The sequence below is a fragment of the Babylonia areolata genome, chromosome 31 (assembly GCF_041734735.1).
Source record: "Babylonia areolata isolate BAREFJ2019XMU chromosome 31, ASM4173473v1, whole genome shotgun sequence".
Classification (NCBI taxonomy): Eukaryota; Metazoa; Mollusca; class Gastropoda; order Neogastropoda; family Buccinidae; genus Babylonia; species Babylonia areolata.
The window spans coordinates 28831271-28837307 of record NC_134906.1 but is presented as its reverse complement, the minus strand read 5'-3'; the positions used below and the strand labels follow the sequence as shown (position 1 = coordinate 28837307).

At 43.3% G+C, this 6037-nt stretch overlaps 1 long non-coding RNA gene across 1 annotated transcript in view; it reads right to left on the bottom strand.

Annotated features, from left to right (window-relative positions):
* LOC143276273 (uncharacterized) overlaps positions 1-5186 on the bottom strand; it is a 17573-nt gene extending 12387 nt beyond the window's left edge. The window contains exon 1 of the long non-coding RNA XR_013053535.1: positions 5027-5186. This is a non-coding gene — a long non-coding RNA (uncharacterized LOC143276273). The remainder of the gene's footprint in view (positions 1-5026) is intronic.
* Positions 5187-6037: the final 851 nt, after the last annotated feature.

The following is a 6037-nucleotide window of genomic DNA, read 5'->3' as shown; positions in this document are numbered from 1 at the left end:
ACGGGTGTGTGTGTGCGTGCGCACGTGTATTTGTGTGTTTTAAATAATGGACAGTCTTGCTTTGCTATGACTGAGTTAAGTGTTATTTAGTTATATGAATATGAATATGAATATATATATATATATATATATATATATATATGTGTGTGTGTGTGTGTGTGTGTGTGTGTGTGTGTGTGTGTGTGTGTGTGTTGTGTGCCAAATTTTACCGTGTTGCTTATAATTTGTATGTATCACAGACTTCACCGCACTTAATTTCTCTACGAGATAAAAGAATTCGGATTCTGATTCTGGTTATGATTATGCCAGTGCACTTCATTTCTGTGGAACAGATAATGAAAAAAAAAAAAAAAAAAAAAAAAAAAAAAAAGTACGGCCAAGACAAAAATGGCGATGGAGCTCACAATCCTGTTCACATTAGCTGTATAGCCATCGCAGAGCACAGGTGACAAAGTACTGCACCTGGCGCTACACCTTACCTTAGCTGTATAGCCATCGCAAACCTACACCTCACCTTAGCTGTATAGCCATCGCGAAGCACAGGTGACAAAGTACTGCACCTGGCACTACACCTCACCTTAGCTGTATAGCCATCGCAAACCTACACCTCACCTTAGCTGTATAGCCATCGCAGAGCACAGGTGACCAAGTACTGCACCTGGCGCTACACCTCACCTTAGCTGTATAGCCATCGCAAACCTACACCTCACCTTAGCTGTATAGCCATCGCAGAGCACAGGTGACAAAGCACTGCACCTTGCACTACACCTCACCTTAGCTGTATAGCCATCGAAAACCTACACCTCACCTTAGCTGTATAGCCATCGCAGAGCACAGGTGACAAAGCACTGCACCTTGCACTACACCTCACCTTAGCTGTATAGCCATCGTGAAGCACAGGTGACAAAGTACTGCACCTGGCGCTACACCTCACCTTAGCTGTATAGCCATCGCAAACCTACACCTCACCTTAGCTGTATAGCCATCGCAGAGCACAGGTGACAAAGCACTGCACCTTGCACTACACCTTACCTTAGCTGTATAGCCATCGCAAACCTACACCTCACCTTAGCTGTATAGCCATCGCAAACCTACACCTCACCTTAGCTGTATAGCCATCGCAGAGCACAGGTGACAAAGTACTGCACCTGGCGCTACACCTTACCTTAGCTGTATAGCCATCGCAGAGCACAGGTGACAAAGTACTGCACCTGGCGCTACACCTCACCTTAGCTATATAGCCATCGCGAAGCACAGGTGACAAAAGTTCTGCACCTGGCGCTACACCTCACCTTAGCTGTATAGCCATCGCGAAGCACAGGTGACTAAGCACTGCACCTGGCGCTACACCTCACCTTAGCTGTATAGCCATCGCAAACCTACACCTCACCTTAGCTGTATAGCCATCGCAGAGCACAGGTGACAAAGTACTGCACCTGGCGCTACACCTCACCTTAGCTGTATAGCCATCGCGAAGCACAGGTGACTAAGCACTGCACCTGGCGCTACACCTCACCTTAGCTGTATAGCCATCGCAAACCTACACCTCACCTTAGCTGTATAGCCATCGCAAACCTACACCTCACCTTAGCTGTATAGCCATCGCGAAGCACAGGTGACCAAGTACTGCACCTTGCACTACACCTCACCTTAGCTGTATAGCCATCGCAAACGACAGGTGACAAAGTACTGCACCTGGTACTACACCTCGAATTTAATATGCTTGCTGTGGTTTTTGTTGCTGGATGTGCTTTTTGTGTTGAGCTGTATGCAACTGTGATGATTCTGGTTTTTGGTGTGCTTTTCGTGATACCTGGATCCCTGGTGTTTATTTTTGACAATGGTGAATGTGACTTGCTTTGGTTTGCTGTGATTTGTCGGCACCTGCGTGATTTGAGACTGTGATGGCGCCTGTGTCAATTTACACACACACACACACACACACACACACACATATATATATATTATATTTTAAAATATTTTTTTGTCACTTAGTCTTACATACGCATATTTTAGCCATTGTCATGTGAAACTGTGTAGACTTTGTACGTATTTTACGACACTTAGTTTTAAATTTATATATATTTTTTTTAATTGTAAAGCGCGGCTAGCCCCATCTGAGATGGGGGTACTGCGCTATATAAGCCTACATTTTATTATCATTATTATTAATATCAACGACTAAAAAAAAAAAGAAAGGAAAAAGAAATTAAAAAGGCATTTGGATAGCATTGTTGAAACACCTTGGAGATGTTGCACGAACAGAAAGTGAAAGTAATTGCTTTAAATTAAGATTTTAGGAAGCATCAACGCGCGCTGCAAAACTAAATCTTCGACGATGAAAAAAAAAAGAAAGAAAAAACAGAAGAAAGAACAGAAAAAAAAGATCATATGCCTGATTGTCGCTTAAAACCAAGAAGCTGGCCAGACCATGAGAGTCTACCACGGTTATATCACACACACACACACACACACACACACACAATTATATACACACATACACACACACACACACACACACACACACACACACACACACACATATATATATATATATATATATATATATACACACACCCAGATTCAAACACTCGACTGTTGACCACCGTCCTTTGTCTCTGGACCTTGCAATTGGAATGAACTTCCTCTTTCGCTTCGTCAGGTCTCCGCACTCAGCTCTTTCAAGTCTGGCCTTAAAACCCACCTCTTCACAAGATAGCCTCCCTCCCCTACCTCTTCCTTGTCTTCAGTTTCTTCAGTTTTAGAGTTATGCATGCGTGTGAATGACTGGTGCGAAAGCGCTTTGAAGTGAACAAAAGTAGCCAACACAAGAAGAATTCCCCAGCATTTTTTCATTCTTTTCTTTTAAATATTGATGAGCAAGATATCGAACAATAAACCATCCACTACGCAGTAAAGAAACAAGAACAAAAACACACAAATGAAAGAAAGAAAGATAAACAGTAACGGACACAGCAGCCGAGTGGTTCAAAGGTTGGACTTTTAATCTGAGGGTCCCGGGCACGGGGTTCGAATCTCGGTAACAGCACCTGGTGGGTAAAGGGTGGAGATTTTTCCGATCTCACAGGTCAACTTACGCGCAAACCTGCTTGCGCATGAACCCCCTTCGTGTGTATACTTATGCAGAATATCAAATCCGCACGTTAAACATTCTATAATCCATGTCAGCGTTCGGTGGATTATGGAAACAAGAACATACCCAGCATGCACATCCCGGAAAGCGGAGTATGGCTGTCTACATGGCGGGGTAAAAACGGTCATACACGTAAAATCCCACTCGAGGGAACGCGGGAGTTGCAGCCCATGAACGACGATGAAGAAGAAGAAGAAAAAGACGACGATATGACGACGACGACGAAGAAGAAGAAGAAGAAGAAGAAGAAGAAGAAGAAAAAGAAGAAAAAGAAGAAAAAGAAGAAACAGCGACATTCCACTCTTCCATGAATGAAAAAGGATTCCAGATTCATTTCAAACCAAAATCAGGTTCGTGCCATTAAAAAACAAAAACAGAAACAACCCCCCCCCCCAAAAAAAAAAAAACAAAACAAAAAAAAAAACACCCCACAAAACAACAACAACAACAACAACAAAAAAACGACAACAACAAACAACAAAAAAACAAACAAACAAAACAACCAAAAACAAAAACAACCCAACTGTCTGTTTCGAACAATTAAAACAGAAAAAAAAAAAATTCATGTTCATTCAAATGGTCCTGAACAGATAAGTAAGCGAAATGAAAGATGAAAATAAGACAACAGCCTTACACCCTTCCTTGATTTTTTGTTGTTGTAAGCATGTCAATCATGATGTAAAAAAAGGAAAACATTCACCTAAGAAAAGAATAGAACGTAACACGAGTGATAAATATAGATAAACGAAAAAGAAACTATGAACCCTTTCTTCTTCTTCTTCTTCTGCGTTCGTGGGCTGCAACTCCCACGTTCACTCGTATGTACACGAGTGGGCTTTTACGTGTATGACCGTTTTTACCCCGCCATGTAGGCAGCCATATTCCGTTTTCGGGGGTGTGCATGCTGGGTATGTTCTTGTTTCCATAACCCACCGAACGCTGACATGGATTACAGGATCTTTAACGTGCGTATTTGATCTTCTGCTTGCGTATACACACGAAGGGGATTCAGGCACTAGCAGGTCTGCACATATGTTGACCTGGGAGATCATAAAAATCTCCACCCTTCACCCACCAGGCGCCGTCACCGTGATTCGAACCCGGGACCCTCAGATTGACAGTCCAACGCTTTAACCACTCGGCTATTGCGCCCGTCATAAACCCTTTCTTGATTGCAATATCAAACATCGTGTAAAAAAAAAAAAAAAAAAAAAAAAAAGAGAGTGAGAAAAAAAAATTAGGTGAGAAACAAACAAAACAAAACGAAACAAAACATTCTTAAAGAAGGAAGGAATTTTTTGTTTATTGTCCCGTCACACATATCGGTGATTGAAGACATTTTGTAAAAGTATTTATGAATACATCTGAGTATTATCAGTTAGAAGGGGTGGGAGATGTGGATGAATGGAGGGTTGGGGGAAACTGGGCAAATGAGGGTAAAAATGTGGGTGAAATTTGAAAGAAAAACAAAACAAACAAACAAACAAAAAAAAAACCCCTCTAAATACAGTTACAGGAAATTACTTAAAGGACTTCGTAAAAGAGAAGTCGTTAAACTGACAAGCGAAACAACTGATAATGAATGCAAAAAGTCAAAAACATCAACGTTCTCAGTCACTTGTGAGACACACTTTCGTGTACAAAAGGCTTCATCAAGCTACAGTGAAAAATTATATGCTCAATTGTCAGGTTATTAAAGCATATACACTTGACATTCTTAAAGACAAAAGCATTAAAAGAAGAATAATTCCTGCAGGATAATTCCCAACCACACACACACCTCAACTGAAGACAAAACATCAGCGAAACCATCGCTTTCCAAACAAAAGCGAAACAAAACTGGACGTCACTAGACGGTAACCAACCACTCACCGTGTGCAGGAATTCGGCGCTAGCTCTTCAAAAGACGTTTGTTGATCAAGGGAAAGAGAAGTCGAAGACAACTAAGCTCTCTTGTCTTCTAATCAGTCCAGGACAGGATTGCAAAAAGTCTGGAGTGCGGCGCTCGCCTGAGTTGACGGTCCAGAGGTCTAACGACGGGTGATGGTGATTGTTCGTGCGGAAAGAGTTAAAAGTCCCCTTCGCTCTGTCACGTGCCTGCATACATTTGCATACGATTGCTGCGCTGCCTCCCTCACCCCCTTTCCGCCACAGCCCCGCCCCCCCCCCCCACCTCCCCCCCCACGACCCTCCAAACACCGCGCCCCCCCCCCCCAAACCCCCCCTCCCCCAGAAATGAAAAGTTTTCTTCATCTGTTTCTGTTTCTGTCTCTCTCTTTCTCTCTGTTTATCTTGGTCTCTCTCTCTCTCTCTCTCTGTGTGAGAGAGTCTTTCGCTCTCTCTCTCTCTCACTCTGTCTCTCTCTCTCTCTTTCGCTTTATCTCTCATTCTCTTACTCTCCTTCTCTCTCTCTCTTGATTTTTGTATTTCTTTTTTGATTTTTTCCCATAGAGCTATTTTTACGGACAGCGGATGGGGAAGGGGGGGTGGGGGTTGGGGGGGGGGGGGGGAAGAGGAGGTGAAAGGGAGGGAGGGAGGGAGGGAGGGTAGAGATGGTGCGTTGCTCCGCCCATCCAAACTTTTTCATTGACAGGCGCTTGCGTTTTGTCACAATTATCTTTTTTGCGTGCGTGCGTGTGTGTGTGTATGTGTGTATGTGCGTGTGTATGAGAGAGACAGAGAGAGAGAGAGAAAGAGTGGAGAGAGAGTGGAGAGAGAGAAAGTGAGAGAGAGAGAGTGGAGAGAGAGTGGAGAGAGAGAAAGTGAGAGAGAGAGAGTGGAGAGAGAGAAAGAGAGAGACAGAGACAGTGTGTGTGCGTGTGTATGAGAAAGGCAGAGAGAGAGAGAGAGTGGAAAGAGAGAGAGAGAGAAAGAGAGAGTGGA